Source organism: Pseudophryne corroboree, chromosome 6 (genome assembly GCF_028390025.1).
Source record: "Pseudophryne corroboree isolate aPseCor3 chromosome 6, aPseCor3.hap2, whole genome shotgun sequence".
In the NCBI taxonomy this organism is placed as follows: Eukaryota; Metazoa; Chordata; class Amphibia; order Anura; family Myobatrachidae; genus Pseudophryne; species Pseudophryne corroboree.
Window position 1 is genome coordinate 230,127,734 of NC_086449.1, and position 26,693 is coordinate 230,154,426.

Consider the following 26,693-nt stretch of genomic DNA (forward strand, 5'->3'; position numbering starts at 1 on the left):
ATCAATCACATTTCTCCCCACATAAATCCTATTGCTCCACACATTAATTATTCACATTGTTCCCCCCATAAATCCATATAAATCCTTATTCTCCCCACATAAATCCTATTGCTCCCCACAGGAGAAATAAAATAACAAATATTAGCCCCTACCGGTCAGCTGTCCTCCTCCCTGTCCCTCAGTGGCTGGGGTTGTTCATAGTGGAGTGCTGCGAATACTGAGCAGCGGGCGGGCGGGCAGGTGTGGATGTGGGTGGGCAAGGAAAGCTGTGTATTCAGGTGGGAACTGAAAGATGTGTATGCAGGCGGGTGGGCTGGCTGGGTGGTAGACGTGGCAGCCGGGACCATTGATATCACACCGCTACGTCTTCAAGGCATAGGTCACGGCCGTAGCATGACTGATCCTCTAAGAAGAGCAGGGCCAACAGTTCACTCTGAAGGTGCAGGAAGCTGCTCTGGCTCCGCGGAACACCTTGCAACTGGTCGCGGCACACTAGTGTGCCACGGCACACTGGTTGAAAAAGCCTGCTCTAATGACTAATTAGGCATTTAGAAATTTTTTTAGCTTAATTTGGCCAATAACTATAGTAAATGTCATTATTGGTGTTAAAAAATGTCCTAATATTAAACAAAAATCTATAAATCTTTTTTTATTTCATTTTTTATGTGCCCTACATTTAATTAAAGTATTTCAAAGAAATAAATGTCAATGAAATTTGAAATCTCTAAAATAATTGCATTTTTATTAATTTACAAATGAGTACTCCGTTATCTTGACTATTTCTGTGCCTAGTCTGACGTTTAGTCATGCTAAGGCGATAGCTTAGCTTGCTGAGTTTAATCACAGACAGGCGCGTTGAGGCGATACTAGATACTCAGCATGCATTACACATCTCCACCACTAGGTGGCTAATGCTCCACTAATCCAGTACTTTAGATCGTTTAGCGGCGGATTGATCTACAGCTTTGGCAAATGGTCAGTGACGACTGTAATGTTAATAGATGGTGACCAATGGTCATACGGTGAGAGTTCTCGAAATAAACAGTTTATACAGACACAAATGAACATGTTAAAACACTTGTGTATGCAGACGCAAGATTATGTATGCAGATGCAACTAATTGTGTAAAAGGAAGTATGTACATTGCATAAACACAGTGCTTTTGAAATACATGTATGAGCGTCCGAGTCCCCTAAGGCATAAACCAACACCAATGGGGAGGGGTCGCTCTTTGCAGTACTTTTACACATGAAATTGTGAATCTCTCATGAAGTGTCATGGGCTAGCGATGTAGGCTCCCACCTCCCACGCTGAGAGTCCCGGGTTCGAGTCCTAAAGTAACAATTTTTTTAATGTGTTCCCATGACATTCACTTTAATATTATTTTTTCTTTGTAGTACATTCAATGGAAGGGTGCACACAGGTTTCACATAAATCAGAGTAAATCTGCAGGAGCAATTCTTTATGCTAAATACAAATACACAGCGGTAGAGTATAAATTAGTGTATTCTGACGCAACTAACTGAGCAACACAGTAATGTAGATCGTTGATTGCACATGACCTGAACTCTCTCCCTGTCTACTGCATGACCTGTGCAGGCTCCCAGGGGGGAAAGGCAATGGGGGTAGGGAGAGGTGATGGAAAATACTGTGCTTCTGAAAAACAAGTTGAGCGTCCGAGTCCCCTAAGGCATAAACCAACACCAATGGGAAGGAAGTGCCAACCTTTTTTTTAATGTGTTCCCATGACATTCACTTTACTATTATTATTTTTTCTTTGTAATACATTCAATGGAAGGGTGCACACAGGTTTCACATAGATCAGAGTAAATCTGCAGGAGTGATTCTTTACGCTAAATACAAATACACAGCGGTAATGAGTATAAATCAGTGTATTCTGACTCAACTAACTGAGCAACACAGTACTGTAGATCGTCGGCATTTGTGTATTGCACATGACCTGAACACTCTCCCTCTCTACTGCATGACTTGTGCAGGCTCCCAGGGGAAAAGGGCAATGGGGGCAGGGGGAGGCGGTGGAAAATACCGTGCTTTTGAAATGCAAGTATGAGCATCCGAGTCCCCTGTGTATTTTAGCTAGGGGATTGTGACGCTCCTTTGGCATTGCCCTGTGATCTGCAAAACTTATGCCATCTTTCATTCCATATCTGAGCGATGCCATGTGGTGGGGGTTCACGGGCGATGGTCATTTTGTCAGTTTGCTACAGTATGCGATCGAGTCCGGTGTAACGTAATGTGCATAGACCTCGCTTATCCCTATCGCCCCTGTGTATTTTAGCTAGGGGATTGTGACACTCCTTCAGCATTGCCCTGTGACCTGCAAAACTTATGCCATCTCTCACTCCATATCCGAGCAATGCCATGTGGTGGGGGTTCACGGGCGATGGTCATTTTGTCAGTTTGCTATGCGATCGAGTCCGGTGTACCTTAATGTGCATAGACCTCGCTTATCCCTAACACCCCTGTGTATTTTAGCTAGGGGATTGTGACGCTCCTTCAGCATTGGCCCATAGCCTGCAAAATCTGTGCTGTTACTTGCTCCGTAGCCGAGGGCCTCCATGGGGCAAAGAGTCACAGGCAGTAGCCATTTCAATCGAGTCTGCCCTGCTACAGAATTGTATGTGTACGGTACGGTGCATAGAAACTTAACAGTAGAACTGCTCCTGAAGCTTTGCCCTGGTTTATGTAAATAAAAAAAATAATAAAGTGTCTGGAAAAAACTAACATGCATTTGTACTTTAGGAATCGAACCCGGGACTCTAAGTTTAGGAAGCAGAACACTTCACCACTTCGCCGCCGACAGATGAATAAATTCATTGGTTTTGATTATGCTGTAATGGCTACGGGATTAGGACGCTAACATACAATATTCCTAATATCAATAGGCAACAATGTACTTCTAACACGTCCATTTGCTTCAGTGTACACTACTGATTTTATGTTGAATTGTCTGTGGGACTTGGACGCTTACATATTCCTAAAGTACTGTAAATGGATCATAGATGCTGTACTATTTGCGTCTGTACTGTATATATTGTATGAAATAATGTAGCGTAATGAGACACTGTATTTACTGTATGCAGTGTAATGAGACGCATTAGTAAAGTAGATCTTACTGTGTATTTTAGTATTTTCTTTTACGGGAGACCACACGCATGCGCAGTTGTGATTGTAAAAAGCGACATCTGGTGGATGATCGCAGGTATTACACGTAAAGGTAACATCAAACGCTCTGTGCGCCTCTGTGCGATTAGGCGTGCCTCTCTGTGACTAGGCGCACCTCCCTGTGACCCGGTACACTGCGTATGCCCGATTGTGACTAACGCCTCAGCCAGTAAAGATAACGGAGGACCCATCTGTACATTGTTTTAAAATTTTTTAAAGTGCCCTCAAATTGCTCCAAAATCTCCCTTATTTCTACTTTTATTTCCATTTTTCATTTAATTTGTTTGTAATTAAACAAAATTACATTTTTTTTAATATATTTTTTATTTTTATAGAAAAATGCACACATCAACTATTTGGCAACTTTTATGAACCTCAAGCACTTTCCCTATGCCCACTAACAACCTTCTATGTGGTTCTCCTCACTTTTTTGAGGTCCACAACAGATTCCCCACTTTTTCATGCATGTCTCCCAGGTCGTTTTTTGTAGAATATTCCCACACCCTAACCATGAGTACCAGTAATTGGCATCTCTAATTGTATCTTGCATCTCTCGGATGCTGCATTTGTACAATGCATCTGTGTTTAATGATGCAATTTGCTTTTGCAAACTTGTACCTAATTGAATTGAGCCCATAATGTGGATATAATAATGTCAACATGTTCATCATGCTACGAGACATGTCAAAATGTTCATCTTATTGACATGCATCATGTTGATATACATCATGCCAACCCTGATGAAATGTCAACATGGTAATAAAGATGTGCGCAGACCCCCATGTTTTGTTTTTGGCTGTAATTCACCATCGTGTTTTTGGTTTGGTTTTAGCAAAATAACTTTCAGGTGTTTTGATTCGGATTCAGTTTTTGGTTCGGCTAAAAATCAATACAAAAATATGATGATCATATGATCATTGATAAAAATCAATAAAAATTGTCAAAATCCTTTGTTTCACAAATGTTTCTAAGGTATATTATTGGCCGTTTTGGCTTTTTGTTTGGGTTCTAAAAACAAAAACATTTGGTAGAACTGCTTTATGTTACTATTGTATGACACGGATGCTACTGTTTCGGACTTGTTTCAGAGAATGCTGATTGAGTCTCCCAATGGTACCCCTGCTGGCTGGGACAAGAGGCCCCATTATTTTCATGTTTTCCTTGATTTCTGTGTTTCTGCGATTGGGGGTAGGTTGAAATGTCTTCTTCTCACACCATGACCGCCTCCCCTCGGGAGCACATCAAATTCTTGGCGCTATTCAGTTGCTAACATATAAAATTTAATGGAAAAAAATGTAATAAAAGCATAATAACATGCATAAAATAAGGAGTCCTACCGAAAGGATGGTGGGGGAGCTGCAGGTCATTTGCCCTTAAACAAAATGGCAGCCATGGGACTTCCAGTCTGCGATTCGAGATTCTGTGGCTCATAAAGACTCTTTTCCATATTACAACTACCTGTAAATATCTGGAAACTGAATAAAGAAGTACAGCATTATGTATTCTGTGCTATATGACTATTTCCATACTGCTGATGTCACTCCGGTTCCGGGTATGATGAAGCATGGAGGTGCATATATACCTTGAAAAAGGAACATCAAGTTCCAAAACGCGTTGGTGCCAGCACTTCCAGGGACAGTGGAGATTTTGCCAGGGAGGACTTTTAGATCTGGGAGCTTGTGCAGGGTAAGTCCAGACTGCTCTGCACTATTTTGTGACCTGCAGCTCCCCCACCATCTTTCCGTTAAGACTCCTTATTTGTGCATTTTATTATTCTTTTATTACTTTTTTCCATTAAATTTTATATGTTAGAAACTGAATATCGCCATTTTTTACCAACCATTGTATTCTGCCTGTTATGTGTTTTGGGGGTTTTAGGGTTACCCCTCTTTTTGGTAACAAAGGCAAGCTGATATTCAGAGATGCGCCCAAGGGTGTCTGTCACCTATCTCGTTGTTTACATCAAATTCTTAACTTGGAATGTAGGAAAGTCCTGCAGCATTTACGGAGATTTAAGCCTGACATTGCCGTATTACAAGAGACTCACTGGAGGGAGGGGGACCCCAATACCTTGAGAGATACATGGTTCACTGATTATATTCCAGCCTCGTATCATGCTAAACAAAGGGGTGAGCTACTACTCATTAATAAATCTCTCCACTACTTGGTTATTGATAAATAATGTGATGATAAGGGAAGATTTTTATTTGTGAAACTACACTTGGAAGGGGAAATGCCACTGTTTATGCCCCCACAGACCCTAACAGTGAGTTCTTTACTGAATTATATGTTCATTTGCAAGGTTGGGCTGTTGACCATGTAGATCTGGGGGGATATTTTAATGTTACTCTTAACCCCTTATTGGATAAATCTGGTAGAGCCACTTCCACCGTCCCACCGCCTGCTCTTTCCCTACTGTTATCATTGGGTTTGTCTGATCCTTGGAGGTTTCAACACCCAGTGGATAGGGATAACACTTTTTATTCTCATCCCCATCACACATCCTCTAGAATTTACTATTGACTCGTCCCCACCCCTCTTCTTTCCAGTACATAAATACAAGATTGAAAATATTACTATATCAGACCATGCCCACACTTGGTTCACACTGTCACTTTCTTCCCCTAGGCCAATCTCCTTGTTCCCGTTTTACCTTATGGATTTGCCTGACTTTAAGTTGTCGTTAGGACAACACTTTTTAAATTACATTGATGATAATATACAACATTTAGTCAATATAAATTTGTTTTGGGCAACATCAAAACTAGTGCTCCGTGGTCATATTATTGCATATGTCACTGCCAAAAGTACAAAATTGAATCAGAGACTGTAGGATCTTAGTCTCACTGTTTCTGATTCTTACTCTAATATGCTTAACGACAATGCCCCTGAAACCCGTAAATTTTACACTGACTCTATGACTCTATGGCCATGTATCATACTGTCTGCACCGAAAAAGCCCAATACTCAATGGATTACCAAAGGAACAGTTATTTACGATGGGGTAATAAAGCTGGCAAATTGTTAGCCTCCGTGGTTCATAGGCATAGACCCCAGTGATTATTTGCAAACTCGCCTCTGACAACAGCCAGCTCACAACTGCCCCTGACATTGCTGCATCCTTTTAAGAATATAACACAGGTCTTTATAAAGCCCCTCCTGATGACCAGTCTTTAGGCATGACTTTTATATGAAATTCAGATGCTCCCAGGTTGACTGATAATGAACAGGAGACTCCGGTAGAACCCATTTCTGAGTAGGAATTGCGCTCTGTCATAGGTAAACTTGCCAAAGGTAAGGCCCCAGGCCCTGATGGATTGGGGGCAGAATATTACAAATTGTTGTCCCCGCATTCATTGCCACACCTTTTGTCATTATTTAACTCCATACTATCTGGCAAAATCCCTCCACCCAACATTACCCAGGTCAGGATCATTCTACTGCCTAAACCGGTCCAAGATCCTTCCCTGGTTCAATCATACAGGCCAATCTCCTTATTGAATCAGGACATTAAACTGCTCACGATTATTGTTGCACAATGCTTTCAAGTTGTATTGACAAAAATTGCTGCACCCAGCTCTAACGGGTTTTGTGAAAGGCAAATCATCTGTGCACAATATTTGACAGGTAGTGGCTGCCCTGACCCAATCCTTGACCAACCCTTCAGGCAATTCTCTCTTAGTTAGCTGTGATGCCAATAAGGCATTCGACAGAGTGTCTTGGACTCATTTGTTATGGGGGTTTCATATGTGCAACTTTGGCACAGGCTTTATTACATTATTTCGTAGACTATACGATTCACCCAAAGTGTTTCTTACTATTAATGGTTTAAATATAGATAATTTCACACTACATCGGGGTACTAGACAAGGCTGCCCATTGTCCCCTCTACCTTTTAACCTAGCCCTAGACCCTCTGATTAGAAACTTTTATTTGTATATAATGTGGCAAGGCATAATGGTGGGTGATCAAACCCCCACATTTTCCACATATGCAGACAGTTTATTACTATACTTCACCAATCCTCAGGAAGCATTCCCAGGTTTTCTCCAAATATTACGACTTTTGAAATGTTTCAGGATTCTTGATAAATAAATTCAAAACTACAGCATTGGCTTTACATGTGGGTGCTACACTGAATTGGTCTACTAACTTCCCTTTTGTTTGGACGAATTCCTCATTTCAATATCTAGGCCTCAATATTCCAGCACATCCCTCCGACTTATATAGAATTAATTTTCCAGGGGTAATAGCTAAAACCATATTCTATTTCCAATCTTGGTGTCATTTGCCTTTGTCCTATATTGGCAGGTGCCACCCCATTAAGATGATTTCCTTCCACCGTCTGTTATATATTATACAAATGCTTCCATTGTTTCTGAAAGATTCGGATTTGAAGAAGTTGAACGAGGCGACTAGCAATTTTATTTGCGCTGGGGAAAAAAATAGGTTTTCATTGTTTAAAGTGTGCCAACCCCCTGCTTTTGGTGGTATAAACCTGCTTTGTATTAGGAGTTACTCTCTGGCAGCAAACTTCAGATATGTAGTGGACTGGATCAACGCCACATATAAATATACACTTACTGAGTTAGAACAAGCTTTTTGTCCTGGCATGGCCTTGACTAGTTTATTGCATATGAAACCCTCTGAATTTCCCCCTGTTATCTCTGATAATTTATTAATTAATACTACTTGCACAGCTTGGCGACTCTCATGCTCACAATTAGGTATACCAGCGCACGGCTCTGTGTTCCTTCCACTTCATCATCCTACTTGCACTCCCTTCTTTATATCTCAGTGTTCTTCTAGTTACTATATATGGGCTAGAGGAGGTCTTCGGTTGATTCTCCATACTCTTACTGCAGATTGTTCCACTATGTTATCCTTTTCTCAGTTGCAAGAAAAATACCCTGGTCTTCTTATCCCATTATTTGTATATTTTCAGTTATGTATCCAGTGTACTCTCTTGTTTGAATGTTGCCAATGTTTCTAATGAACTAGATCCCTTGATAAGAAATTTAAGTGAAAGAGCATGCTCTACTTCTTCCTTATATTCTTGCATTAGAAAACACATTGATTTAGATCATTTACAAACAGGAATGGCAAAGTGGGCCACTAATTTCGCTAATATCTCCCTTACTTCACTCCTCACGGCATTTACACATCTCAATAAAATTTTAGTGTCTACTTCCTATGTAGAAATGTAGAGATATGTGGTTGCCTCCCTTCAGGACCCTCTGTGGAAAGCAGTGTCCCTAACATTGTGGTATAACCTCGAGGTGCTCACGATTGGCCTCCCACCGTTCTAATTATATTATCTATTTTCCTGGTCATTTTGGGATTGTTGTTTAATTTTCTATTGAACATATGTTTTCTGCTGATTGAACACTGAACTTTGTGCTCCTCATGTTACCTCAGTTGTTTGATATGTTTATTAGCATAATGTGTTTTCTCAGACACTTGTCGTTTGTCTCACTCTGCTACAGTATATTTGTATTTCCACATGCAGTTCTACAATAAAATATTTTTGGAAAAAAAATTGTCAAAAACAGTTTAAATCATGTAATCTTTACAATCCAAAATCCAAAATTCAGATTTCAAATCCAAATTCCGAACTGCTGGAAGATCAGACTCGTGGCTCGGTTTAGATCGTATCTCCTCAGGGGATCTGGACTGGATTTTCAGATTTCTGGAGAGCCAAACCACATATCTCTACATGGTAATAATGTCAACAAACAGATTTTAGCTAAAGCCCAACCCTACCATATCCTTAACTGTGCCACTAACTCTATCCCTAACGGTAGCTCTATCTGTAACCCTAACTCTTTTGTCATAAGTTCCATGTCATATATTGGCATTTTTCTCCATGTTGACATTTTTAAGATGTTGATATGTTAGAGTTCGACATTGTAACCGTGTTGACATCATACCATTTGACCATCTGGTGTTGACATTATGAATTTCAACAATATGACTGTATACTACTATAACTTTACTGACAAAGTAGAACCATAAAACTGGTTGACTGAGTACAATTTGAGATGATAGCTCCAACTAACATTGATACAACACTTTTTCTAATTTAATCAATATCAACAATAGCAAATAGTGTGGGTACTTAAACAGCCATTTAATTCAGAATTTTTAAATGCTACAGATGTTAAGAGTGAGAAATATAAAACAAGATATCTATTTTTTTTTCAAAGTGTTCCGGGTGGCTCCAATTGAGAACAAAATATAACCAAATAAGAGTTGACATATAGTTCCGCAGGGTCACCCTAGGGTGCAGCTATGAAAACAAAGACTCCTAGCAAGTTAACAAGGGGCATAAACAAAACATGAATCCCTCCAGTTTATAGAGATTCCCAATGTAACTATAATATGCATAACAATTGCAAATCCTATGAGGATTATGGGTTCTATTCCTTAGAGGTACTGTAGAACAATGTTATTTAATTGAGTTAATCTATTTTTGTTTCATTTGCATTGTTATGTTTTTCAATGTTTAATAGATCTTTTTACTGTAGCTTATATTATTGTAAACTCAAGTTATTCTGTAGTATGTAGGAAATACAGTGTTTGTTCAAAGTTTAAAATAAAAACAATGTTAAAGGTTGAATGAACTGAGGAAATAGTTACTCACTACAGATCAGTGAGCTAGAAACATGAAGTAATGTCCATACAGTTCAAGTATTCCACCAATTACAAGTTTTTTTTCATTAAAGTTCTTTCAAATATATTCTGGAATGCTATTCCATTAGCAAGTACAAAGAAATACACATTTTTCAATGAAGATAATCACAGTAGCAATAAAGAAATATATACAGTTTCATAAATAAGTGTTCCATTTAAAATAATAAAAGTATAATAATATGGGCATGTGAGGATTGAAAACAAAAATAAAGAACAAAAATGTGAGTAAAAGTCTTATTTCATATGCAATGCATTCCGTGTATCTAAGTTCATTTCTGAAAAAGTATCAGATCCATGTATAGCTTGGTGCAGAGTTGAGTGTACTTTCCTTCACAGTACAGGTTTGGCCAGGCATAAGACACATAGCTCTGCTGGGTGGGTTCACCAGTTGTCTTGAAATAACATTAGGTGGAGCTACTTTAAGACAATGCCTTGCTATGGCCAGAGGCGCAACTAGGGTTGATGGTGCCCAGAGCAAATAAGAAAAATATTGCCACTTGAAAACTGTTCTTTAAAATTCTGGCTGTATACTTATATTGGCACAGAAGTACACATTGGAAACAGAATAATGGACATGCAAGGGCAAGAAAAAACCTCAATATGACTGGGAAAAATACAACATGCACACAACCCCACAATGTTGTGTATAAGAAAAATTAAAGTGAATGCAGGGAACCATGGGCTGCTTAAGCCCCAAGAAGATTAAGAGTGGAGCACATTTCAGATACTTTTTTAACACTCCTGTCATCAGGTGAGACTACAATGTTAGGTCACTAAGAAAGAAAAATATGTTTTATGCTGTCAGATTCTGAGTTTGTAGTGTACTCAGTATTGGGGCTGCAGGACAGGACTAGATTGCACTAGAGTGAATGAAACTAGGAGGGTGAATTATATTTCTCCTAATTTAGTATCACCAATATGAGGCACAGGGTCAGACTGTAACCTAGGTTACAAAAGTATGTTACCTGGATGTGACAGCTATACTATAGATTACCTAGAACACATGAGTGTTATGGATAAAGGATGATTCAGTCTATCACACACTAGAACATCTGTGTCTGCAATGGCTCCTGTAGAACTTGAGACAGTCAAATGATGGGTAGCGAAAGAGAATTCATGCAGGAGGCTATGTTTAACAGACTGTAGTTGAATGCATAGGTATTATTACAGGAGACCAGATGACCAATGCAGACTAGTTGTACTGGCAATGAACAGATGTCAAAGCGCAGTTTAAATAGAGAGCTCTAGCCCGGGATTGGATGTGGAAGTCATGTTCAGCATACATACGCTGTAAATGGCTTTATCTACTGTATGTAGAAAAAAGTTAGATCTGGTGAGTGCACTAATGCATAGGATACTGGATGCAACTGAGGTAGGTAGATTTCATGCGAACTGCAGCAATTAAAAAAGTTAAGCGTATAATAAAATAAAATAAAAAATACTTTCTTTTCATTTGTATGTGCGTCTCAATAGGTTTGCACTTTCTCTCCACATATAGTATGTGCATAATGAATTTCATAACATGTGGAAATACAAGCAAAATACAAGCGATTGTAGAACATAATGTAATCCAAAATAACGATGTTTATTTTTACAAAAATATTCAAACAATAAAATAAGTAAAATGCAAGGTGAAGGATTATCAGATTCCTATGAATAATGGGCAGAATGGATATTTTTAGAGATTTTGACTTTGGAACGGATCCTTGGGACCTCTTATCCAGATGAATTTCAGGATTTCTTACACTGTATATCCAGGATAGCACTCCTGTCACTAGCCTTGCGTATCAGGATGGAGTTTCCATCCTCAGGCTTTGTGACAGGAGTTGCATGTAAGTGCTATTTATACTATGGTAGCTAATCATACACGGGTCAAAGGTTGACTGGTACATACATTTTTCTGGCTAAAATTGTAGTTATTCAATAAATACATAAAAACTTAATAGATTAATACCTTAATAGACCTACACATATATTCCTGATCCTTTCAGACATAATAAGTGTTTCTAGTGTATATAAAAGAATATATGAATGTACATTGGTTCTGCATCATTGGTCAGGAATTTTCCCTTTTAATAGTCTTTGTCTGCCAAGGGAAAGGTGTAAAGTCACAGTGGGCAAGCAGGTTTCTTACTAACAACCCCCCCCCCCCTGTCTTACCTACACAAACAGGGTTGGGAGGTACCCCTTCCCCCTAGCACTGTACCTTTCCTGAGATATGCGCCAGATCCCCAGACCCTGGGGTAGAGACAACCTTGCTGCACTTAAAGGTGAAGTGTCACCCAACTATTCTTATGCCATAAATAAGCCACAGAGGAGTACAGCTTTCTGCTTAGCCTCACCTTACCTGTCGGAAAGAAAAGCACAGGACTGAGATTTACATTAGGTAAAAAAATGTAAAAAAAAAAAATAGTTAAAAAAAGATATACAACCACAGCAACTTGGATAAGTGAGTGGGGCTCACACTGGAAACTGGAAAATAAATTATTTTTCAGTATTTTAACTTCCTGACCAAACCCCAACTGTTGACCTACCTGCTAACCTTAAACATTAACAAACACAAGCTAATGATTACAGAAAACACCAAGGTTCTTACATATTATCAAACTTTAATGAAGTGTTTTGAAGATAGTCAAGTTATGAAAAAAGTAAAATATGGCTATCCAGATATCACATACTCTAGCAAGAAGGTTCAACATGATCTGCCAACAATTATAGCATGTTTGACTTGTAGTTCCACAATAGCTGTACACTTATGGTAGATGGCAGGTTTACATTAATATTCTGGAAACCTTCATTAAACTACTGTTCTGTACTAGTGCAACCAACACAAAACTAGTAAATAATCCAATGTATTTCTCCATATCATTATAATGGGCCAGTCCTCTATTATAGAGCATGACAATTATCCTCTGCAAATATATTACTTTAATCTGCATCTTTTTTATTCCACTGTTTACATTTTTCATCTGATGCAAATATAAATACTTCTTGTGTGCTCATAAATTACTGTGGCTCTTTTATTCTCTGTACAGGTCACCGTGTTCTATAATATACTTCTATTCCAATTTGTCAAAACTAAAAACTCAATCCCAGGCAGTAAAGCTGCAATAATAGTCACAAACACTATATTTTGTACACATACAGTATGTAGCTAAAATATGTTTCTGCATGTGTTGTTCTCTCGCGATTTCAAATGTTTACTTATAAATGTGCCACAGGAATTTATTATCCATTTTGCAGTCAAGGCTGAGATCCAGCTAAAATCAAACTCTAGAGTATTTTAAATATTGTTTCTCAGGTGCACCAATCATTTTTCAATTGTTTCTAAATAAAGCAGTTTTTGTAGTACCACGGAGACCTTACATAGTGTACAAAATATTTCTCAAAGTCCCTTAAAGGTGTATTTTATGCTGTGAACCCATTTAAAGTCATCTTACCGCAACACAACAACATTCCACAAGGATTTTCTGGTAATGAAACGTAGGGGATTGATGTATCGCTACGTGTATGTATATCTTAATGCTGGAGATATTGCAAATGTCTCCTGTGTTTGTAAACAAACCTGAAAATATTGCATAACATCACTATAACTGTTACACTATAGTATCTGAACTGTTTTCTAAATGTATCAAGGTCCGAAAAGCTTTTTTTTTTCAGAACTTGGTTGTTATAACTAATGCCATCTGCAGATGACATTGGAAGTATAGTTTAGTTGAAAACAATGGGGAGAGTGGAGAAAGTGCATGCATCAGGTACATTACATTAATGCTACAGTTTTTATAAAAAAAATAAAAAAAATTCAGGAACATGTGCAGGCATGAGAGTGGTGGGACACTTACATTTCCTTAATAATGGCTGGAGAGCATAAAGAGAGTTCTTTTACTCTAGAATCCGTCCTCCATAGAGCTGCAATAACCTTATGCAAGTGCATGTTTTTTCTTCCATATATGCACAAATACAATGTTCCTATGACAAGACTGCTGCAAAAATTAACGGGGATGCTTAGAGGGACAGCAACTTCTTAGAAGTGCTCTTCTACAGTAGCTGCAGCTTTTGGGTGCATTCTGCCTAACATGTTATTGTATGGTGATGGTTGGCCGTGATGATAATTTATACTTTTCAAGCTTATTTTGAGTATAATAATGCATCGCCCTCTAACTAAGTGTCTTTTTTTTGTAATCTAGTATCATCTCATTATGACAAATGAGTATTCAGATTGTGCCTTGATTATGAAATACAACAAGGGTTTCTGTCGGGATCCGGTAAGGTTGCCGGCGGTCGGGATCCTGGCAGTTGAAATACTGGTGCTGGAATCCAGCCACTGCTCAGAATGCTGATGCCAGCATTCCAAAAAGGATCAGAATCCCAGTGCCGGAATCTTGACCGCCGGGATCCCGAATTAAGGATTGCCGGAGCTGAGGACGGGTAAGCCGCTGGGGATGGGAGGTTAGGTTTAGGCTGTGGGGGGGAGGGTTAGGGTCCTGGAAAGTGAGGGTAAGGCTGCAGGGAGGGGAGGTTAGGTTTAGGCACCCCTGGTGAGGGTTAGGTTGCGGGGGGGGGGGGGGGTTAGGCTGCGGAAAGGGAGTGTTAGGATTAGGATGGCATTGAGGGAAGGTAAGTACACTTACCTAGGCCCTGTCAGGATTCTCAACATTTGGATGCAGCAGTTGGTCTTCTGAACACCAGCATTCTGACACCCAGTATATCATACCGGTCTGATTAATGTTTCTAAGTAAAGTAAAAAAGCAAGCACCTTGACAAAACCACGATGCACTGCAGGCGGGGCACATGTAACATGCAAAGAGATTAAGATTTGCGTGGGGTGTGTTGCAGTATAAAAATAAAGCTGTCTAACATTTTTTGGGCTACATGCAAAAGAAGACAGTATTTACCCTGCACAGAAAAATATAAATTTATTTTCTACCCTTACATGGCAACATGGTTTGCTCCAGACCAAAAGTTACGTGTTTTTTTTTGCTTGACTTACAAACATGAATCAAGCCCAGTGTCCATAGGATATAATCAATTTTTAACGTGCGGTAAATGACCTGTTTTCGGATGATAACACATGGGATATGGCATAAGTTCCTAGACCCATGCATTATCATGCAAAAACAGGTCTCTGAGGACTGCTTACCAGGGATCCTGCTTCATGTGCCTGAGGCATGCAAAGTGTAATCACCGATAAGTGTAAGCAATCAGGGGCTAATTGGATAGCCCCAGGAGAATCCATTAACTGTGATAATTTACTAGGGACGTGCGCTGGCCCTTTTCTCAAGTTTTGTGTTTTGGTTTTGGATCTGTATTTTTTTTAAATCATGAAAACAGCTAAAATCACAGAATTTGGGCCTGCTTTTGTTCCTACACTATTATTAACCCCAATAACATTCATTTCCACTCATTTCCAGTCAATTTTGACCACATCACAATATTGTTTTCATCCAGCGATGGATCTTGCAGGTTTTGAATTCCATATAAGGGAACAACATCCAGGACTCGGTGCACTTGCACACCCTTTGCCACGACGTTTGCAATAAAGTGGAAATATGTTGACTTAATACAAAATGTAGTTGTGTATATTGGTAAAACAACAATTACATGGTACTACATACCTTGCGTAAAGCTGGATGAAGAGAAACCTTTTCCAGGTTGAACATAACTTTCAGGGCCACTAAAATGCGGGCAGGGGGGCGAGCACAACGCTGCAGGCTCGGTGGCTTGTTGCACTTGCCACAGGTTCTATTCCCACTCTATGGGTGTCGTGGACACTCACTATTGGGAATAGCCCCTGTGAGCCGGGATTCTGGCTGGCCGCTTTGTAAGTGGTCAGGATTCTGACGTCGGTATCCTAATCTCTGGGATCTTGACTGACGGCGATGTAAATATATCCCTTTTCAAAAACTAATCCTATGTTGAGGCTGAAAAAAATCTGTACAGATGATTACAGCATCTAAAAATATATATTGTACAGTATATATTTTTCATTGTTTGTACTGTGGTCAAAATTGCCTGGAAATGCCTTGAAATTAATGTTATTGAGGTTAATAATACTCTGGGAACAAAACAAAAAAAAGCCAAATCATGTAATTTTAGCTGTCTTTTTAAATTTTGAAAAAAAAGTGGGGTACAGCCATAGGTGTGCGCAGCTAATTACATTAGGGGGTGCACCACTGGAGGGGCGTGTCTAGAACTGCCTCTAAGGCATGTTTAGCACCACCCAGGGACGTGTCTAGCACAATTTTACATTCTCTCAGTAAAATCACATGTAATAATCACAGTACTCCAAACAGTATGAGCCAAAATTTACATTACATAACATTATGAGCCGAAATTTACATTACGCCATACAGTATGAGTTAAAATTCACATTACTCTACACAGTATGAGCCAAAATTCACATTACACCCCACAGTATGAGCCAAAATTCACATTACACCCCACAGTATGAGCCAAAATTGACATTACGCCATACAGTATAAGCCAAAATTTACATTATGCCACACAGTATGAGCTAAAGTTCACATTGTGCCACACAGTATGAGCTGAATTTCACATTATGCCACACAGTATGATCCGAAATTTACATTACGCCACATAGTATGAGCTAAAGTTCACTTTACACCGCACAGTATGAGCCACGTTCACATTACACCACACAGTATGAGCAACATTCACATTACACCACACAGTATGAGCTGAAATTCACATTATACCACACAGTATGATCCACATTCACATTACACCACACAGTATGAGCAACATTCACATTACACCACACAGTATGAGCTGAAATTCACATTATACCACACAGTATGAGCCAAAATTGACATTACGCCATACAGTATGAGCCACATTTACATTACTCCACACAGTATGAGCTGAAATTCACATTACACCACACAGCATGATCCGAAATGTACATCACGCCACACAGTATGAGCCAAAATTCACATTACGCCACACAGCATGAGCCACATTCACATTACCCCACACACTATGAGTCACATTCACATTACACCACACAGTATGAGCCACATTCCCATTACACCACACAGTACAGTATGAGCCACATTCACATTACACCACACAGTATGAGCCAAAATTCACATTACACCACACAGCATGATCCGAAATTTACATTACGCCACACAGTATGAGCTAAAATTCACATTACGCCACACAGAATGAGCCACATTCACATTACCCCACACACTATGAGTCACATTCACATTACACCACACAGTATGAGCCACATTCACATTACACCACACAGTACAGTATGAGCCACATTCACATTACACCACACAGTATGAGCCAAAATTCACATTACGCCACACAGTATGAGCCGAAATTTACATTAGGCCACACAGTATGAGCTAAAATTCAGATTACGCCACACAGTAAGAGACAAAATTCACATTACACCACATAGTATGAGCCGAAATTATCATTAGGCCACACAGTATGAGCCGAAGTTCACATTATGCCACACAATATGAGCCGAAATTTACATTACGTCACATGGTATGAGCCAAAATTCACATTATTCCACATAGTATGTGGGGGCCCATCGGCCTGGGACTGACACAATAGGCATCCCTCCACCCCTGCCCCCTACTGTCGGGGCTTATTCCCAGGGTATTGTAGATGTGATTGTATGTATGTATGTATGTATGTATATATACATACACACACACACACACACACACACAGAGAGGCATGAAGGGGGGCACAAGGAGAGAGAGGCATGAAGAGCAAGAGGGGCATTGGGCCAAAGAGGGGCATGGGTAGAGAGAGGGGCATGGAGAGAGTGAGAGGCATGGAGAGGGGAGCATGAAGGGTGAGGGAGCATGGGGAGAGAGAGAGGCATGGGAGGGAGGGAGTGGGAGAGCAGTTTACCTGCAGGTTAAGAAGAGGCTCCGTGGTCACTCCAATCAAGTGTAGTGGGATGTGCAGTGGCTCCAGCAAGGGTCACCGCAACTCGTCAAGAGATGTGCGGAGAGGGGAGAGGGGGGATATGCAGCGACGTGGCAGCAGCTGAAGTAGTACTGTGTAAGAGAGGAGCCCACTGCCCAGACTGCCAGAGCTCCTCCAGCTGTGCATCCCAGGAGGTCAGCATACTCGAAAATCCGCTACTGGCAGCGCGGGATAGCACAGGAATAAGCAGCAGGCTATGCGGGGATTTCTTTGCTGCAAGTATGTGTGTGTGGGGGGGGCAGGACATTAGTGGGTGTCTGTTCACACCAGGAACCCCCCGTGTGCATGCCTATGGGTACAGCACAAACTACAATTAGTACAAAATATGTACCACCTACAGTGTCACGATATGTATATGAGTCAGAGATAGTAATCGAACGATACAGTTTAAATTTCACCAACAGTGTCGCACAATACGTGTATGAGTAGGAAAGAAAATATATTACTGTGGTCGGACCAGCAGTGTCACAGTACTTATGAAAATAAAATAAAAATTGTATAGTACACTGGGGTACACTACAAACAAACAAAAAAATGTTTTATAATTATAATATTAGGATTTTTGTTTTTAGCTTTTATTAATTTAATTTTTCACTAGGGTGGAGCCCCTGGATGACAGACAGATCACCCCTTTCAGATACAGCAGACCAAGCACCCCTGGGTTGATACTGATAGAACACACCAGTCCCTAGATGTTACTGGGTTAATTTAATTAGCACTGGGGCAGAGCCCCCTAGATTTATGGACAGATCATCCTTTTCAGATACAGCAGAGAGAGCACCCTTGAATTAAAATTGATAGGACACACCAGCCCTGGATGTTACGGGGTTCATTTAATTAACACTGGGGCAGAGCCTTTTGGATGTATGGGCAGACCACCCCTTTCAGATACAGCAGAAAGAGCACCCCTGGACTGATACAGCAGAGCAGACACCGAGCACTCCTTTCAGCTACACCCGCCCCACACCAAAATAACACAGTAATGACACATCTGTCCAGTACACTCTCTGCAGCTGGAGTGAAGATGGCGCCAATCATAGGGGGCATTTATAGAATCCAAAACCCATGAGAGTCTGACAGCGGGAAGATGACGTTCGGCCTCACTTTGGGGTCTGAGTAAGGTGGGGAGTCCCAAGCCGTACTCGGATCCAGACTCATATTGCAAAGTTTGGGTCAGTCCAGTTCTCGGAGAACCAGACCCGCTCATCTCTATAATTTACGGCAGTTAATTTGATATCCCCATGAGTATGTCTGTATTTCTTACAACAAAATCTGTTTCTTGAAATTTTAAATAATTCTACAGAGCTCAGCTTACATTAACGGTATCTTCTTTTAGAAGTACTGAAAACACACTTTATTATTGTAGGAAAAGGCAATTTTATAATTTAAATACAAAGTTTTATTTTCTAAAGATTTAACTACATTATCAAAACTCTTGTTACATAAGTTATGTCAGAAAATCATCCAGTTGCATTATAGGAGAACAGCATCCACACATAAACATATGGCCCTTCCCTCGACAGAATGGTAGGGACCAGTGTCCAGAATCCTCATCATTCATAAGTTACCCTCAGGTACTGACTAATGATTATATTATCCTACTACAGTGGCAAGGAGAACATGGAATTTGCCCCACATATTGTCTATCCATCTTTGTATTCCATGCTCTCTGTGGGGTATATTTATTCAAATTTACCATACCTAAATCTATAAAGATTTGGAATAACTGCATCTTGAAGAAGTTGACCATATTAATTTACATTGGGTGCACGGGATGGGAGTAAGGACGTCCGATTGAACACAAATGCACAGGGGATACTGGCTGTAAACCATAAACCACATACTGTATATAATCTATAAGAGTGGTAGACACAATAAGTAGGGGTCCATCACTTGAATCACCACCACTCTGCTGAGAAGAGGAAAACCCTCCTACATCAAGGAGTTCTATGTAGAGACACCCCATAACATAAGATAGGATAAGTAATAAGCTGTAGGGTTTTGTTACTGATGTCTAGGGGGAGCAACCAAATCCATTTCTGCAGAGCATAAATGAACAAGAGCCCATGCAACACATTACAGACTTTTGTATAGGACTAGAGAGGGAATGTACCCAGTCACAGTGAGAAGATCAAAGGTGAGAGGTCTCCTGTGAGGACAAGTCTATTGCAAAGAGAAGAAAAAAGAAAGACTGTGTTGGGGCACGCTTAGAAATTTGAAATAAGTTTATTAAAACTTAACATTTAATTAATAACGAATAAAAGTAATGAGGAGTTTGATACAAAAAAATTGTTCAAGAACACAAAATAAACGTATATATTGACAGAAATCAGGATAAGCCTGATACAAAATTATGGGCACCTGTGGTGAAAAATATACTGAAAAACATAAAAAATTACAAAAAATTAATATTATTAAGGTGCCTGAGTTAATCAAAATTCAAAATTGGAGTAGAGGTAAATGATATGTACATATAATCACCGCAGTGATAATTGTAGGTAAGCACCTAGTCTAAAACCTCATGAGAATAGATGAGAGGCACAAAGGTTCATAATTGAAATGTCAAATGACTGAGGGTAATCACCTGGTAGAGATTCTGTTTGCTAAAAGGCTAGATCCTTATAGATAACAAAGCATTTAAGATAAAAGTATGATTATTAAAGATACAAAAGAGCATTGATAAATAAGCCTAAAGGCAAAGCCAATTGTAGATAAATAGAAGGTTTGCGGGAAAGTTGGATAAGGAATAGGTAAGTTTCAGAAGTTGCTCTAACACTTCTGCTGTTTGTGATCAGAGGTCACAATCTTACTGCACCTGATATTCCCAAGAGGTCACCCTACTAGGTACTGATCAGGCTTATCAGCGCTTAGCTTCCAAGGTCGGATGAGATTGGGCGTTGCTGCTGAAATATGGCAGTAATAAACACTAGGACACAAATGAGAGAGTGTAATGAGTAGTGAGCAACAAGGTACTTCTGCTGTCCAGTTTCTAGCGCAGATTCTCTGTTGCTGTGAGCATTGCAGAGAGTGGTCTCGCATCTGGATGAGAGGGTACTAAAAATAGAAGTGAGATATGCTCAGAATAGGGAGGAAACCCTGCCTTCTGCTGTCCACTGTCTTATATAGATATATAGCGGACAGTGGATGAGAGAGGTGGGTTAGGCTTACCTATTGAAAAAAAGGGTGGTGGGAAAATTAGAAGAAGGAGAAGAAATGGTAATGTGGTGAGACCACAAATTAACAAAAAATTAAGTTAATTATGAAATGAAACAATCATGAAATCAACGATTAATTGGAAAAAGGAAAGTAAACACAGGCTGCATGGTAAAGGCTTACCAAAATGGGTATAAGACCCTGTTTATGCAGAAAGGATTCTGCAAAAAAGTATTACATTTAAAAGGAAATACCAGAAAATGGTTTAGAACAATAATTAAGGATCAAAAATAGCAAGCATGGAAAAAAAACAATATTGATTATATATCAGTATCAGTTAAATAACTGGAGTCCAAATGGGCACATACAATACCAGGGAGTCCCAAAAGTGATCTGAGCTAGAAAGAGTTCAGCATCACTGAGCACAGACGGACCGTTTCACCAGGGTGGCTTGTTCACTGTGTCAGGGCATAAGGAAAAAGCTGCTGTATTTAAGGCAGAGGAGGGAGGGAACTGGGAGGGCTTAACATCACTAGGGATTCCGATTGGTGGAAGTCCATAGTGACATCACCCTCATTTTAAATAGGGAATTGTGCTGATGAAAAAAAGGGAAACATCAAAGACATCAAAAACAGCAGAAGGCTGGCGAATGTTCTTACACCTGAAAGTGTAAATATAAAGTCATGAGGAGGTGGCTGCCGTATGAATAGTTCATTGAGATGTTCTGTATATCGGGATCCCGCGATCGCGTCCGACCGGAAGTGTCGTTCTTGGCCGGAAGTCATGTGGTCGCGTGCGTTCCGGAGTTTGCGTTTCAACTGGACGTCAGGCCGGAAGTAAAGTCATCCGTTTATGCTATGAGGCTGGAGTTGCTAGGTAACCGTTGTTAGATGGCCGGATATACGGAAAAAAGGTTTTATCACGGCTGGAAGTGTTGCAATGCATTCGTGCACTGTTAGTAGCTCATCTTATTGCAGTGACGTGCAGTGAGGTCAGTGACTGGTGAGGCACTGACTGATGGCGGCGGCACCCCCCCCCCCCCACACACACACCTATACACCCAGCAACCTCCCTCATGCACCCATACTTGCACCCAACCCTATCCCAGTCACAGTGGAGTAGCTAGAAATTTTTCTCCCCCAAGCCAAAACATTCTCTGGCGCCCCCCCCCCCCATAATTGGCACTAGTAAAGTGATGAAACTGTGCGCGCCATCGGCACGCACCACAGAAGGGGGCGTGGCCTTGCCGAAATGGGCATGGCTTTGCATGAAAGGCATGGCATTGGAGGAAAATACTACCTTTTACCCCAGTTTTGCAACCTGCAGGAAAAAAAATAATCATCCTGATTCATGCCCCTTACATTATTTGTAATTTTTCCTCCTTATAGTAATGCCCAGTATACATTATGCCACACACTGCAATAGCCCTTAGACATTATGCCACACACCGTAATACCCTTGACACAATATGCCACACACAATAATGCCCCCAACACATTATGCCACACACCATAATGCCTGTGACACATTATGACGTGCATCGCAATGCCCGTTATACATTATGCTACACACTGCAATCAATGACCTTGATACATTATACCACAATGCCTGTGATATAGTATACCATACACCGTAATGCCTGTGACACATTATGACACACACCGCAATGTCTGTAATACATTATGCTACACACTGCAATGCCCATTACACATTAAGTCCTACCGTAAGGCTTCTAAATACTTTTAAATTACCTGCTCGTTGCCAGGGGTGTCATGCTCTTGGTTCCATGCACGGTGCCAGGGGTTTTCATGCTCAGGGTGTCATGCTCCTTGTCAGGGGTTTCATGCGCTGGGTGTTATGCTTGTTGCCAGAGGTATCGTGCTGAGTGTCAAGTGTGTTGCCAGGGGGTAATAGTCATTGCCAGGGGTTTCATGCACTGGGTGTCATGCTCGTTGCTAGGGGGTAATGCTTGTTGCCAGGGATTTCATGAGCTGGGTGTTGTGCTTGTATCCAGAGGGGTAATGCTTGTTGCTAGGCCTGTGCTCCCAGTGCCACATATGCCCCTAGTGCCAGATATTCCCCCACAGTGCCAGATACACATATGCTCCCAGTGCCCCATATGCATCCCCAGTGCCAGAAACACCTATATCCCCAGTGCCAAATATGCCCCCCCCCCCCCCCCCCCCCAGTGCCAGGTACACCCAATCCTCCCCGGGCTCCCCAGCTGCTGTGCTGTTCTGGACACGGAGGGCACAGCATGCACCTCTCCTGTGTGTCCCTCCTGGGTCTCCGGCGCCAGCAGCGTGTCTGTTAAATGAAGTGCCGGTTCGTGAGCCAATCAGAGCTCACGAACCGGGACTTCATTTAACAGACACGCCACTGCCACCGGAGTCTCAGGAGGGACACACAAGAGGTGCGTGCTGTGCCCTCCGTGTCCTTCCCAAAATAGCAGCAATCATTGGGGACAGCGGCGCCCCCGCAGCCCTGTGCCTCCAAGCGATTGCAGTGGCTGCGGGGCCCTAGTTACTCCACTGCCCAGTCACCTTTCCCCTCTCAGTTTATGTTGCAGCAGTGGGTCTGTCTGGGTCCTGTTCTGACATAGCAGGAGCCGAATCTGCATGTCTGCATGAGCGCTGGTAGGGGGCTGCCAGACGATGAGGAGCAAGCAGAGGCAAACGCAGAATTGGTTGAGGGGGGTTTCCACATACAAAAACACACATATATATTATATACACACACACAAACACATACTGTATATATTTAAAAATAAATGACTAGCACTCCGTACAGCAATATAATGATGCCCAGGTGCTTGCCACATCGCAAAGATAATGATGTACATAACCAGGCTGGAGGCATTCACAGGACGTGTTAATGTTTAAAAAAATGCTACTTGCACCACTCTTTTACTCCAAAGTTTAAGTTCCTTTTTTATAAATGAACAAGTTCCGTGCCACCAGTCTGTATAACACAGTATAGCTAAACTTACATTTGTTGTGCTTCAGGCAGAAGCAGGACAAGACCGTGCTGAGGATGAGAACAGGGCAAGGCACGCTGCAGTATTAGGCTCCGCCCACTCGGGATGCCGTGATTCGCGGGTATATGAGGGGGCGGGGCCAAAATACCGGGAGGGGCGTGGCTGCGATTTCGGGCCCACAGACAGCTTTTTAAAAGAAAATTGTTCGGTCAGGGGGGTTTCTGGTACCGCAAGCCTGCAGAGTAGAGATTACGCAGCGGGCCACTGGTGTTTCATGCAGGCGTGCTGACAGACAAATCCGCCCCTGGCTGACACTATCTCTCTAACTCCCAGTACAGCACTGACAGTGCTGAATCTGGTGCCCAATCACATCTGCTTTCAGTGCAGGGGCGTGCTTTCATATGGGCTGAAAGCACGTCCCTGCACTGAGGCACTTGTATAGGTGCCGCCTACAGTGATTTTCTTAATAGGCTTTTACAGCCATCAGCTCGGCCATGCCCCCTGACCGCCCCCTGCTTCCGGCAACTTTTAATTGGCAACGGGAGGCACCGCTCTCGGTGCCTCCGAAATCAACTTAAACAGGTATTTCCTCTGAAAAAGATTAACATAATATAAAGAAGATACTTATAACACAGAATATATGTCATAAGTATCTTCTTTGTATTATTGGAATCACTAATGACAGGGGAGGCACTGCCTCCCCTGCCTCCCCTGACTGCACGTCCCTGTCTTATTGCCATAGTATGCATTAGTGTGGTGGATCTTCATGGCTTGGGTCACATAGGAAACACTAAAAAAATATAAAAATAATAATAATAATAATAATAAATAATAATAATAATTAAATAAATAAATAAATGGAAATATTGGATCTCCTAAAAAACCGGGAGAGGGGAGAGAGACAAAGTGGTTAGTTAGAGTATTGGTTGCGGATGACACACTTATCGAGTACCACAGTCGATTTGTAAACTCCCCTATGGTATATAACCCATTTCCATAATAGCAAGGAGAGTGGGCTTCCCTGGGTGCGACTTCTAACCTTCAGATGACAAAAACTCCAAACGCTTCCATATGCAGTTCATATATATACACATCATATCATGGATGCAGGTAAGTAAAGAGAAATCTGTATGTTTACGATCCCAATAGCCTATGCATAGGACTTAGGTCTCCATTATGAGGGACCCAGCTCCAACAGGATGATACGCACTTTGTTGTTTGTGTAGAATTACCACGTGCCTCACAACATCATTCACAGAGTCAAAAGATTCAATAAGTTTAAAAATTCCTATGCATAATATAATCAATTAAAGACATGGGATTGAAAAATATCATAAATCATTGATTTCAAAACAAATTTCATACCAATCAATATCCCTTATATGAAAGCTGGAAGATGATACAACACATTGATCATGCTTGAATTGTATAACCGTGTGAAGTTTATACATGCTTTGCAACACATCAAAAAGGACTGATTGTCATCCCAGTGTGGAGTTTGTATGTGCTTCAAATCACAAAACTTGTTCAAATGTATCCAGAAGTGAAAGTGTCATCCCAGTGTGGAGTTTGTATATGCTTCAAACCACAAAAATTGAATATGCAGTCACTTACTCTCAAGAGATAATAACCCCCTATGGGAGTTAATGCACAATTTTGAATATCCTATATCAATATTATATGTACAGCATAAAAAATAATAATAATTGTCCTCAAATCACAGCTGGAAATAAATGACCTGTATCTTTCTCCATAAAGAATACCCTTTAATTGAAAAAGTGCATCAATAGAGACCACTTCATAGATGAATTTCCTTGATTGGAAATGGAAAGATACCGAGGTATAGGAAGGTGCAGACCTTCTGCTGTCTCAAACATCTGCATATAGCATCGAATGTCAGGATGAGAGGGGTCTGCCTCCTTCACCGCGGTATTGAAATAGGAGAAATAGAGGTACCTACTTCTGCTTTTCCAATGTTGCTGCTCAGAACCCTCTGTTACTACAGCATTGCAGAGTAGCCCGGCTGCTGGAATGAGAGAGTGTGTACATGGAAAGGAAATCACACAGTTATCCAATGGAGATAAAGGAGAGGCTAGTACCAAAGTACTTGAAGGGTTGAACCCTCTGCTTTCCCCATATCTGCTATCAGCATCGAATATTGGGATGAGAGGGGTCCATTCCCTTCACCTTGGTATGAAACAAGACAAGTAGAGGTCTCAATTCTGCTTTTCCAAAATTGCTGCTCTGTTATTATAATAAGTCATGAAGAAAAAACAAAAAAACCCTTGTCGTGTTTGATTTGTGAGATTAGATGTGCGGAGTCCCCAATAGGGAGAGCGGGAGAGGGTTTGTGGTAGGACTGAATAACCTGATGATATAAAAAGTGATTTGTTACATAAATGAATTAAAGTGTGGGAGTGGAAGTGAGAATAATGCTTAAGGTTTGGGAACTGTGTGTAAAGAGAAGAAAGGGTAATATGTGGGTGTGTGTAAGGCCGAGATTTTAAGGAAGTTGAGGGATAATGGTGATACTAGCAGGGTGTGACACATAGGGAAAAGAGGGAGGGAGGTGAGGGAGAGGGATGCAAAGGAAGAGAGAAAGTGATTAAATGTTATGAGAAGGGAAAAGGTGGTGATATGTGTGTTATGCAGTGAGGAGGTGTGTTGAGAATAGGAAAATTATTTAAAGAAAAGCCGTGTAATT

General features: G+C 40.9%; 1 pseudogene; it reads right to left on the bottom strand.

Moving 5' to 3' along the window:
• Window positions 1-20,662: 20,662 nt before the first annotated feature.
• On the bottom strand, window positions 20,663-20,781 carry LOC134937063 (5S ribosomal RNA; annotated as a pseudogene).
• Window positions 20,782-26,693: the final 5,912 nt, after the last annotated feature.